The sequence below is a fragment of the Microtus ochrogaster genome, unplaced genomic scaffold (assembly GCF_000317375.1).
Source record: "Microtus ochrogaster isolate Prairie Vole_2 unplaced genomic scaffold, MicOch1.0 UNK11, whole genome shotgun sequence".
Taxonomy (NCBI): Eukaryota; Metazoa; Chordata; class Mammalia; order Rodentia; family Cricetidae; genus Microtus; species Microtus ochrogaster.
Genome location: NW_004949109.1, coordinates 4,726,675 through 4,740,399, shown reverse-complemented (window position 1 = coordinate 4,740,399; position 13,725 = coordinate 4,726,675). Strand labels below are relative to the sequence as shown.

The 13,725-nt window shown below is 39.0% G+C and overlaps 1 protein-coding gene across 4 annotated transcripts in view; it reads left to right on the top strand.

Annotated features, from left to right (window-relative positions):
* The window catches only part of Rnf180 (ring finger protein 180), a 148,120-nt gene that overhangs the window by 97,158 nt on the left and 37,237 nt on the right, over positions 1-13,725 (top strand). The gene's annotated exons all lie outside the window — the stretch shown is intronic.

Genomic DNA, 13,725 nt, shown 5'->3' with positions numbered 1-13,725 from the left:
ACATGTCTCTCTTGGCAGCTGTCCATTCCTCTTTCTGCCTTGTCACGAGCATTACTTCACTTCTTATCACTTTAGGATTTACATTTTAATAACTCACAAAGTAAATTTAAACTAATGTGAGGATGAGTGGCGTTCTGGTGAATATTTTTATAACAGTGATTATTATTGTTTATTGCTTTCCAGTAAAGTTCTATAATTCCTTTCCTAAAGGCTCTGCACATTCTATGTTAACTTTATGTCTCTATATCCAGTGCTTGCTATTGTAATATTGATTTTTTTTCTTCCTTCAGTTTCTGCTATTTCTGTGGATGTTAGGAAAGTCACCTCGTCTTCAGTTCTTCTGTTCCCAGCATCTGAGTATTGGAAATTGTTTAGTGAAAAAAATTAATCATATAAATTACCTAATATCATTATTCTGATTGTGAGACTGTTATTGCCAATGGTGATTGCCAGTGGTGATGGAGGAAAAGCTTGGTTCTGATTGTGGTATTGTTACTGCTGAAGGTTATAGAGGAAAAGCTTGGCTCTGATTGTGGGATTGTTATTGCCAAAGGTTATAGTGGAAAAACTGTCCTCCTTTATAGCATGAAGATACTCCCTGATGAACAAGGGGTCCCTTGTATCATATTTCTGTTAGGTTGCTCAATGGGTAGAAATACAATGATACTCATTCCAGATTTATCGCATGCAACGCTCTTTAGTGAATAATATCCTTATACTTGAACTGTAACTTTCCCTAATTAATATGCTCTTGCTTAAGTGTTACTGGTAGTGTTAGCTACTTATGCTACTAAAAGTTGAAGTGAGATAGGATAGGCAGAAGAAATGACAGAGGCATCAAGACTTGCTTATAAAGTAGGCATGAAGCTAGACTGTTGAAAGTTGTATGGAAAAAGTCACATTGGTAATGGGTTCTGTAAGTTGCTAATTAGTATCCATAAGCACCTTCTTTCTTCCTAGCTTAGCCCTGAACATTGAGCCCTCCTAAAAAAGGCCAGTGGGTCCTGGTTGCAGACCCCATCCTCTGTTTCTTACTAATCTGACCCACTGGCCCACAATTGGTTCACAAATGAGTGTGTGGTCTGTCCAGTGAGATGAAAAGAAAATAGATGGGAAGAACTGTTTTATTTCTCTTTGAACAGGAACAAAAGTGTCTAACAGTGTTACTTGCTGGTAGACATCTTCTGAGCAAGTGATAAATCAGCCTTAGTATGACGTTAATATGGATGTCAGAGCTGAGAAAAATACCTGAAATGGGATTGTAATAACATTGTTGGTCCACTGAGTCAAACAAGTCGAGCTTTAGATTTCCTATTATATGAAATAATAAATTTGCTCATTAACTAGGGCAATTTTAATAGATTTCCTGTTAAGTTTCAACTAAAAGTAACTTAACAGACCAGGTATGATAATGCACACTTTTAATACTAGCACTCAGAAGGTAGAGACAGTAGGATCTTGGGAAATCAAGGACAGCCTGGTCTATAGAACAAGTTCTAAAACAACAAAGGCTAGATAGTAGACCCTGTCTCAAAAGATGAACAAAAAGCAACTTACTGATAAAATCATACTAATTTTAAAGGTAACAATAAGGAAACTAAAAATGATGGGTACACAAAAATTTACAGGTGTGATGCATAGAAGATAGTATAAAAGCTAGTCAACAATATTTTGAATTAATAAAGAAATAATAAATTGGACATGTGAAGTGGTTATATGTTATTGGTGTCCATAACCTCTACCAGCACAACTATTTAACTAATGAAAATATTCTTTTAAATCACATTAACTTAAATTCATAGAAAAATTTGATAAGGATTTATTAAAAAATACCTACTAAAATTTACCACTGTTTGGTTGGGAAGGTGTTTCAGTGGGCTAAGAATACGTGTTGCTCTTGCAAAAGACCTTGGTTCAGTCACCAGCACCCACATTGTGGTTCACAACTATCTGTAACTCCAGTTCTAGACAATCAGACACCCTCTTCTGATCTCTGACAAGGCCCTGCCTGGATGACTACATTCAGGAATACATATACAAGGATGTTCATACATATATTCATACAAATACATAAATAAGTCAACAACCATAGAAGACAGTCAAGGAAAACAGCTAAGAAGAACCTTCCTAGGGTAGCTTGAGCCTCAGAGAAAGATAAGGACATACTGCCCCTGTAGTAGAGCACCACAGAATCTGAACCTAGGGCAGGTTTTGCCTCATGGCATTGAGAACAGTGAAGGAGATCATAGGTAAGAGTGGAGGGTAAGAATTGGGTGGGGAAAGGACCTCTCTAAACTGTGTATTCAAGTTCTAAAGAATTAAAATGTAGGAAGTCATTAAACAAGACCCAAGAAAAAGAAAAACCTACATATCCATGGTTGATTGTTTTTTTTTTTTTTACAAGAGTGACAAAAATAAGCTTTAATGGCGGTTGACCATATGCTTCTGGTTCTACTGTTTACCTAGATGGAAAAAAATGAATTGGACTCCTGCCTCACAATATGTGAATATATGTTCATTGTAGAACAAAACCATAAAGGTAGGATGAACTAAAAATAAATTCTTAGAAGAAAGCATATCTTTGTCTTTGTCAACTGTGATTTAACAGTGGTTTCTTAGATACAACACCTAGGGCACAAACATTCAAGGGAAATAGATAAATTAGACTTTATCAAAGTTAAAAGCAGCCTTACTTTAAAGTAGATAAATCAGAAAAGGGCAAATGAAAATCTTTTTGCTAGCATTCTGACTAATAGACTCAAGGTCCATGCTGTGAGATCCTGTAAGTTGCACAGAATAGGGGGATGTCTCGACATTGGAAGGGGGTCTGATGTAGAAGGTCCTTCTGTATATGTGTTGCTTTGATTTGTTAATGAATAAAGAATCTCCATTGGCCTGTGATAAGGCAAAGTAGAGCTAGGCAGGGAAAAATAAACTGAACACTGGGAGAAAGAAGGCAGAGTCAGGAGACACCATGGAGCCGGCAGAGACAGATGCCAGGGACAAAACTTTACCCAATAAGCCACAGCCACGTGGCAATACACAGATTAATGGAGAAAGGTGAGTTTAGGATATAAGAGCTAGCCAGAAACACACTTAAGCTATTATCCAAATAATATATATTATTGCAAATAATATAGTTTCTGTGTAATTATTTGGGGGTTGAGCAACCAAGAATGAACTAAGAGGCTCTGACTGAAAGAAAATACTTTGTCCAACAAGGGTCACAGCGTCAGTACATCTGCTATAAAATCATTCACTACTCCCGTCCCTTTCCTAGTCACAATACACCCTGATCCTAAAGGAAAGTTCCTACCCTTTGTTCTAATATTTTTCTCTTCTCAACCAACCTTCCCGTATTCACTGCCTCCCTAACCTCTGGTTCTAGTACAGTGGACTGCAGCGGAACTCAGAAAGGATGAGCAGATAGAAAGAAATAGAGGCAGATAATTACCTCCAGAGTGTGTAGAAATTATACCACAAGCAGGGAAATAACATTTAAGCTAACCTGAGACTAAGCATTAAAGGGGAATGTGATGCCCCCCTCAGAGATTTTGGGCTGTCACAAGAATTGAAGGATGCTACTTGAATTTAAGCAGCAAGGCAGTGGCATCCTGCGGCTTTGGGGACAGCACCAAATAATTCTGAATTATCCTGCTTCTGTCTGACCTTCTAATGTCCTGCTTGACTCCATCCAGGGCATATAGATTCTTAGCGAGACTATCACACTCTTTCTATCCTCTTTTTACTGTGACCATCTTTGATTTTTCTTGATCGTGTCCAAATTTATAGGAAGGTCATTTCATAGTTTCTCTGATTCTACGCCAGCAAGTCTCCTCTATTAATTCTTATGCTAATGCAGTTCTCAGTTTGTTTATGTTCATGCCTCTACTATTCCATTTTTTCCAATTCATCTCATATGGAATAAACTGCCTCTGAAACCCACACTGATTCTGTATCAGAAAGGCTATTTGATGGTGTCAATTTGTCTTCTAGCATAGCCATTCCAAAACTTTAATGTATGCAAGTAAATTTTTATTATGAAAAGAAATAACAAAATATTCACAGTATTTAAAGTGTGGTTTCTCAGAGTTCTTTCATCTTTTTACCACTTTAAAAATTTTACTCTGTCCACATATTAGTAGAGATATTTTTAACTTAAGAAATCTTCTTAACCAAGATAATTATCCTCAGCAATATGTCTGTTAATTTATTGATTTGATTCTAGCTTATATCTTCTCTTATGCCTTAAACATAAGTGATAGCTATAAAATATTCACTCTTATCCAAAATCACTTCAATATTATTAATTGCTTGCAAATCAATTTCTGAAAAACATTGGCTCATAATTATGGAGACTCATTTCTAGAAGAAAAGCCCTGAAATGACTTAACACAGTTCCTGGGACTGAGGTAGGTAAAGCCCAGATCATCCACTCTAGTTTTAGGAGATGGCATATCCGGTGTTGTCCAGGCTATCTCTACCTCCCAGCTTAAGTAAACAGCCACTCTGATGTTCCCAAGGAGCTGCAGCTACTCACAGACATATTTCTTGTTTTTCTTCCATTTTTTCTTGATCTCTACTATACCACTTGATGTTTTTAACTATTGAAGTGTGTTACTTTGACTAATTTTACATGATGCTATAGCCTATATGGTCATACCTGTACCATAATTTGGGAGACAGAAGGAGTACTGTGAGCTTTAGGACAGGCTAGGCTACATAGCAAGCTCCAGGCCAGTCTAGGATACAGAGTGAAACCTTGTCTTGATCTCTTAAAATAATTAAATGACATAAAAAAGCTATTAGCACTTAGTGAAATAGTGAAAAGGCAGAATAGAGTTGTATTTCTTCTTCCACAGAGGACAACAAATTCTGTATTTTGTTAAGCCAAGGTTATCTATTAATCAGCTCTGAGAAATCACTAATGTATCCCTTTCCATAGATTTCAAAAAGCTTGTCCTCAAATGTAACAACATATAATAACTCTATGAATGCTTAGCATTTTGTCTGAAGCATATTAAGTGCTCAGTAAATTTTAATGTTGAACTAAGTTTGATTAGATAGATTTTCTTTTGGCTTTTCTATCGTGGGCAAAATGGCATTCCTGAAAAAAAAAAAAGCTTAAATAAGTTTTCAAATCTTCAAAGTTACCAAAAGATTTGATAAACCAAAATAAATATAATTGTCTGAGGTAAAATGTTTGGTTAAACATTAAAGATAAGTATACTACATTTTCTTAATCCATTCTTCTGTTGAGGGATATCTACGTTGTTTCCTATCTCTGGCTATTATGAAGAGAGCAACAACGACATGGTTGAGCAAGTGTCTCTGTGATAACATGAAGTGTCCTTTGGGTATATGCCCAAGCGTGGTATAGCTGGATCTTGAGGAAGATTGAGTCCCATCTTCCTGAGGAACCACCACACTAATTTCCTTAGAGGCTGTTTGAATTTGCACTCCCACCAGCAATGGAAGAGTGTTCCTCTGTTTCATATCCTCTTTGGTATGAGCTGTCAATAGGGTTGTTGACCTTAGCCATCTGACAGGCATGAGATGGAGTATCAAAGTAGTTTTGATTTGCATTTCACTGATGACTAGGGATGTTGAACATTTCTTTAAGTGTTTCTGAGCCATCGGAGTTTCCTCTACTGTGAATCCTCTGCTTTGGTCTTTTTCAATTGGGTTATTTGTTTTCTTGGTATTTAGTTTCTTAAGCACTTTATATGTTTTGGATATTACCTCTCTATCAGATGTATAGCTGATAAAATATTTCCCACTGTGGGCTGCCACCTTGTCTGAATGATGGTGTTCTTTGCCATGAAAAAGCATCTCAGGTTCATTAATTAATTTTAGTGCCTGTGCTAAAATTGAGAAATTTGTTTCCTGTGTCAATGAGTTCAAGCTTATTTCCCATTGTCTCTTCTGTCAGGTTCAAGTCTTTGATCCATTTGTACTTGAGTTTTCTTCAGGCCACTAAGTGTTCATTTTGGATTCTGTTCGGATTCTTCTACATGCAGGCACCAACTTGGACCAACACCTTTTGTTAAAGATACTATCAAAACAGAAACATAAATGCCAAGTCAGCCACAAACCCTTCTCTGCATTCCTTTACTACCTGTAAGATATGCTAGGACAGTGTTGACACAAACTTGTGGGAGCAACCAACCAGTAACAGATTTGACTTAAGGCCCACTCCATGAGATGGATCCCATATCCAATACTGCTTGGATGGCCAATAACCCAAGACTAGAAAGCCCAGGGACCTAGGATAAAAACCAAATAATACCGGTCTAAAAACAAGGGGAAATGTAGTCATAAAATGTCTCCTAATAATATACTGCTATACTCAAAGATGATTATCTTTTTCAGCCATCATCAGGGAATCTTCCTCGTGTAGCAGATAAGAAACAGATATAGAGCCCCACAGCCAGACATTATGCAGAGAGGGAAGAGACCTTGGAACACTCAGACCTACATGAGATGTGATCATCAAATCCCTCCCCTCCAGGCTCAGGGAACCACTCCAAAGAGGATGGGAGAATGCTTAAGACTTAGAGGGGATGGAGGACACTAAGAAAACAAGCCCTCTAAATCAATGCTTATATGAACTTACAGAGACAGAGGCAGCATGAACAAGGCCTGCACGGGTCTGCACCAAGTCATCTGTGTTTATATTTTAACTTCCAATTTAGTGTTTTTTATGAGATTCCTGAGTTTGCCAAAGAGTGAGTCTCTGACTCAGGCTTTTTCTTGCACTTTTTTTCCTTCTGTTGGTTTGTCTTATTCAACTTCAGTGTGATAGTTTTTATTTTATCCCATTGTATTTTATTTTGTTATATTTTAAATTAACAGAAAACCTAGCCACTAGGGTAAATATTAAGCACAAAACTGTCATTTATACCTGCTGGGAAAGAGAAAATCCATTTTCTCCAGTGATACTGGGTATGTCAACCACTGCAGCTCAGGTCTCATGTCACATAATAGACGCCACAGTTTTTTTTGTGTGTTTTATTTGGTTACAGTTTGTAGGGTTTGTTTTGTTTGGGTGGTGTTTTGTTTTCGTAGTTTAAGGTGGTATTGTTACTGTACTTGGTTTCTGGGTTTTTTTTTTGTTTGTTTGTTTCTGAGAAAGAACTAAAAGTTGGGTGTTAGGTAAGGAAAAGACTATGATCAAAATATATTTAAATTTAAAAATGGTTTAGTAAAAAGCTAAGAAAGAAAATAAAAGTCTTTAAACTATTAACTAAAAGGTTAAAATATCATCATCATAACTCTTCCTTTGTTTTGGCACAGCATTACGTTTAATTATATTATGAAATCCAAACATTGTGGTGGCAAATGCTGAAGGGAAAAATGTAATCAAGCTGAGCAAAATTTCAACAAAAGTTTATCTTGCCCGGCACAGGAGCTCCTCAATATTAAAAGTACACTAAACCTGAGTTGCTCTCAGTGATGACTAAGATAGAGGCCTGTAGCTACATGATGACATATAGAATGATAGATAAACTAGGTTGGGCTTGGTTTTGTCCCTCCTTTGCGTCTCTTTGGGCTAAATTATTTAGCTGCAGGATGGTCCTTCCTTCCACAGCTGTGAGTGAACGGATCACAAGGACAGGTATGAAAATCAGATTCACAGTTACTTGGCAAGCATGCGTAGGTAAGATTTGTCAGAATTGAAGGAGCGTCCTGGTTGGATTTTTTCCCAGCCTGCAAATCCCTTAGGATTCCCAGCTGGTGGCAGATCTTCAGTTACCAGGTAGTAAGAACTCCCCGAACCTTAAAGAACTGACCCCCCTGATCAAACTGTTCTATCTATCTTACCTTGTGTATTTCTGTGATTGAAAATGGTAACTTTTCATTAAATTTAGACCTAACAACAGACCCAGCTTTCTCTACCTTGTTCACACTGAACATTTTGAAGTGTCTTGAATGTATACAACATGCATTTCAGTAAAAGTGTTAGAACCCAGTTTCAAATGGAACTTTCTCACCCTTCTTAAGGTGTGAATAATTATTGCCCTGAAGCCTGAAATAGCTTGGCAACAGTTTGTGATTTTCATTGCTTTCAACAAAGTGTGTCTTAATGTCAAACATGTTAGCCCTTCCCCATTCCTGTGCGTCTCAGATGTGCTTGACATCTTAACTCAACCTTACTCTTTCCACTGTTAAACAGTACAGGGAAAACTATTTGGATTCTATGCCCCAGAAAGAAGTAGAAAACATTCCAAGAACACTCTGTAAGGCAGTGTTTCTCAGCCCTCTTAATGCTGCGACCCTTTAATACAGTTCCTCATATTGTGGTGACCACCATAAAATATTTAGTTGCTACTTCATAATTATAATTTTGCTACTATTAAAAACTGTAATGTTATGCAGAATATCTGACTGCAGCCCCTAAAGGCATGGTGATCCACAGTTGGAACCACCGCTTATGGTCTTTGTAAACCAAAAGCAAATTGAGTAACAAGGAATTAGTAGCAGCTGCAGAGAATTATTTCTTTAGAAGTCTGCTTCTTACACCAGTAACCACTCACTGGGAGTCTAAGTCCATCTCTTGTTTAGTCCTTGCAAATGTGTAGTATTGCATAGTCCATATATAGACATACATAGAAATCTATAGTCTTTACATTAATCTGGGATCACATAATGTCTATGAGTAATATATAACATGCACAGAAGCTTCTGAACCCCCAATCATATAATTCCAAACTCTGGGAGAAGTAGCTTATTACAGTCACAACTTTTACATGTGTCCCTTTCTCTCAGATGTTCTTTTCTGCTTTATATTCCTGGGAAAAAAATTAAGAATCGTTTATCAAAAAATATAAAACTATGACATTAATTATGGGGGAAAGCGTTTTTGTAATAATGAAAAAGAGAAATGAATAACAGGGACATTAATAATCTGAATGAAATACCTGGACACATATCTTTCAGCATTTTAAATTAAGAGTCTAATACTACTGGGTCTATCTAATACACTCTGCCTTGTGTTTATAATCTTACCCTCTTCCATTTCTTAATATTATTCCTGGGCACTACACTGGATTAGCCATGAGAATCCTTCTCTCATAGCATTGAGATTGCCTTTTTACTTGATACATATAGTCGAATACAGGCTCCATGTGCCGGTTGTGTAGCTTTTCTTTCTACAGTTAGCAGAATGCTAGAAATATGCTTAACAAATATTTGCTTAACAATAATGAAGTGTGTAAACATAAAGTTACCAAATACCAAGCCCAAAGCTAAAATCAAAGCGAAAAACTGGCTATATGGCACAGGCCTTAATCCCAGCACTCAGCACGTAGCAGGCCTTTGTGAGTGTGAGGCCAGCCTGGCCTTTACATCAAATTCTAGGCCAGACAGGTCTACCCAGTAGTAATTCCTTTATTTTCTATGAAAGCATCACATTAAGATGCTGCCATTTTGGTACTATTGCCAGAAAACTTAACTTATGACCAAGGCAACTTCTGCAAGAAAGAGTTTGTTTGGAGCCTGCAGTTTCAGAAGGTTAGAATCTATGACCATCATGGTGTGGGGCATGGCACTGGAGCAAAAGCTAAGAGCTTAACTCTTGATCCACAGTCCTGAGGCAGAGAGCTGAGAACAGTATAGGCTTTGAAACCCGAGCCCACCCCCAGTGACAAGCCTCCTCCAACAACGCCACACTTTTTAGTCCTTCCCAAACAATTCCATGCACTGGGGACTAACTCAAATATATAAGCCTATAGGAGCCGTTCTCATTCAGACCCCACACATGGGCCGTGCATCACCTGCCGAGCTCTGTGGCTTTGGAGCCTGTCCTGGAACTAGCTCTTGTAGACCAGGCTGGTCTCGAACTCACAGAGATCCGCCTGCCTCTGCCTCCCGAGTGCTGGGATTAAAGGCGTGCGCCATCACCGCCCGGCATACCTTCTTTTTTATATGAAAGCATCACATAAAGATGCTACAGTTTCCACTGCTATTACCACCACATTTAGCTAAGTGTATCATCAGAACAGGGTCACAGGCTTAAATATTTTCTAACACATTCAATAACACAGAATATTGATTATACCTAGCACGTTCTAGTATACTTTGTAATCAGCAGCCCATACCCTGGGCTATCAAGATGGTTCATCCGGTAAAGGCCCTGATCACCAAGACTGATGACTTGAGCACAGTCTCCAGGAACCACGAAGGAGAAGAGAGCCTCCTCCTAAAACTCACCCAGGCTGTATAACATGCATGCACCACTGTTGCAGGTTTGTTCGCACTGACACTCTGAGGTTGTTAATAAATTTTACCTTGAATCAGAGGGCGAAGTCAGTGATTGGCTGAACATAAAAAGCACAGAAGTTTAGGAGGACGCAGATAGGGGGGCACAGGAAGATAGAGGGAGTGGTTTAGAGAAACCCTTATCCCTTTCCATCTGGTGAGCCTGGAGAGTTAGGGTCAGCTGACCGCTCCTCCGCCAGTCTTTGGATCTTTCAGGTTCTTATGCCAATATCTGACTCTCAAGTTTTTATTGATATTAGAATAACTTTGATAAATGCATCACACCCCTCTGAAACGCACACAATAAATCAAATGTAATTCTAAATAACTGAAAAAAGAGAAGCATGTGCTTCTAATAGGTAGTAGCAGCTGAAAGAGACACAGATGGTTTGTCACCTCTCCTGGCTCCTGCTTGTTCTTGGTGTTTCTTGCAGGCTATTTTAGGAAATGTAATGGTGGGTGCTCTGTTTGTTGCTGATGCCTGAATTTTCGAGCCTAAATGCCACTGAGATGAAATAACACACACACACACACACACACACACACACACACACACACACAAGACTATCTTCCCTGGGTAAGGAAGGGTACTACTCAGGTTTATAGACGTGTAAGATAAGGTTTTGTTTTGGTTTGGTTTGGTTTGGTTTGGTTTGTTTTTTTTTGGTGCAATTTTTTAAAATTTTATATTAAAAAAAACACAAAAAAAACCTGTCTTTTCTCATTTTACATACCAATCCCAGTCCCCCCTTCCTCCTTCCTCCTCCCACCTCCAAACCACTCAGAGAGGGGAAGGCTTCCCATGGGACATTAACAAAGTCTAGCACATTGCTTTGAGGCAGGACCAAGGTCCTCCCCACTATATCTAGTCTGAGCAAGGTATCCCTCAAATGGGCTCCAAAAAGCCAGTACAAGCAGTGGGGATAAACCCTCATCTCACTGCCGGGGCCCCCCAGCCTGCCCCAGCCATACAACTGTCACCCACATTCAGAGGGTCTAGTTTGATCCTATGCTGGTTCCCTCGCTGTCAAGTCAGAAATGGTGAGCTCCCATTAGCTAAGGTAAGCTGTTTCAGTGGGTGTCCCCATCACGGTCTTGACCTCTTTGCTCATATTCTCACTCTTCCTACTCTTCAACTGGATTTTGGGAGCTCAGCCTAGTGCTCCGCTGTGGACCTCTGCCATAAGATAAGGTTTAATACATCTAAATAGTATTACAACCAAAAAGGACTTAAGGTCATTTCACCCAGTGGCTGCCAATCAACTCTAGCTGTGAATCAGAATCCTTCAAAGGGCTTGTTGGAGAGAACAGACCTAGAGCGCACATAAGCAGCAGCGCTGCCCTACACCATCGGGATGGATGTGCCTTCTTAGCAGCATCTTAGTGATTTTGGCACCTACCCAGGAATTTAGAAAGGATAGATCTAACATAATACCCTTTAGACAGAATTAGATTCAATTAATCTCTATCCCTAAATACATCATCAAAGTACCAGGCACATAGCAGATCACAGACCACATTTTTGCTGGCGATTAGGTGGGAAGTGGGTATTAAAAGCAGCTCAGTGACTGATGGAAAGCCCCACAGTTAAAAAGCAAAAGCCCAGCTCTTACTTGGCCCAGCAGTAATTGCAGCAATACTTTCCTGATCTTCTCTTGTCCACATGCCTTTCTGATCAATCGTGGCGAATAGAATCATCCAAAATGATCAGTCTCACTAAATCACGGCGTAGGCATGCTGGTGCACGCACAGGGACAATTGCCATATATCTGGCAAATTACAATTGCTCCAACCGTGTTTACCCTGAATGTGTTATCTAAGTATTTCGCTACATTGCTTTTTAAAGAGCACACTGTTGAGTTCCGTAAAGCCCAGAAGAGAAGTACAGGCACCACTGTTGATGTTACTTTTCACATCTTCTCCCAGAAAAAAAAAAAAAAAAAAAATTCTGGCTGGTCTACAGAGCTAGTTCCAGGACAGGCTCCAAAGCCACACACATCTTCTAAAAAAAAAAAAAAAAAAAAAAGCTTCTGGCTGGCTTTTACATTTCTTAAGTCTATTTTACCAGAGTTCAATTATATTTCCAAATACGTTTTCAAATAAGAGAGAGTGTGTGATGGTGTCTCTGTTTACTGCATCACCATTTTAGAATTTGGTTACAATATTCCCAGGAGGAAGAGGGAGGAATGATAAGAATTCTTGAGTTAGATGCTGTTTTTGTTTTGTTTATCTTGGCTCTAGCAGGACATCTTCATTACCTTACCACCTTGGTCCATTTATAAGACCATTTTAGAATGTTGTGTCATTTTTTATAATGGCCAACACAGTATCACCTAAAAGATTCTTGATTATGCAAATTAAATTAAATTAGACAAATTAAAATCATTAGTCCTGGGGGAGGTGATGTTACCATTCGTTCCATGGCTCTGTTTTCCTTTGCAGGATTGTGAAGGGCACAGAGGGTGTGAGATGGTGATGGTTTCTCTTAGCCAGGACAGAGTTGTCTTGACTGAAAGGACTCTTTGTTGGCAGTGGACAGAGCGGGCCTTGTAAAATCATCTGTGCATCTCTCAGAAGACCACCCAAGGCTAGCTACCCTCGAAGCACTGAAGTGTTTCAACACTTAAGGGACAAAGAATACAGAAGCCAGAACAAGCCCAGCTTACATAAGCAGGCTAAAAATTCCCCTTTTTTTGTAACTCATGTACTTGAATTATTGGCCAACAGGTATAGCTCCAGAAATGGGGCTGGAGTTGGCTCTTTCACCCATAGCCTCGCTTACCTAATTTTTCTCTTACACTGTCCCTTTAGTGTTAATGTAAGATTACAAATTAGGTTTCTTTCTTTTTCTTTTTTTTTTTTTTTTTTTTTTACTTTCTTGAGAATCAACCTAAGGCAGTGTTAAGTGAAAACAGATTATGACGTGCAATTAGAATAGGCTGAGGCTCAGAAGCAGAGGTAGGAAAGAAACTAAAGCCAGGCCAGGTGCTACGCGGCCTCATTTGGGGATGAAAGTAAGAGCAGGTTTGATGGAGATGCCGGTTGTTTCTCTCTGTAGCCATCAGCCCAGCACTGCCCTCTCCAAGGAGAGCTCCTGCACAGGAAGTCAGACTGGCTCTGCCTGTCTGCCCTTCTGTGGCTCTGTGACACTCAGACTGTCTACTGTTTGAAGAAAGACCATGTATAGCCTCTGGTTGGCCTGTGGGTGCTGCAAATAAATATTCCTTTTTTTTTTAACTCATTAGCAAAGCTTCTGAAATACTGAGAATGTGTTTTTACATTTTTTTAAAGGTCGCTCTGATTTGCAGCAGTACACACTGTAAATGCCCAATACATCTTTCCAAAGAATTAAAAACATTATGAAATGAAAAGATTTGAAATGGATTTTCTTTTTGCTCTCACCCCTGAGCCCTGATCATGCTCTGGCTATACTGTTACCAAGGTGGTGAGACTTGGTTCTTTCCC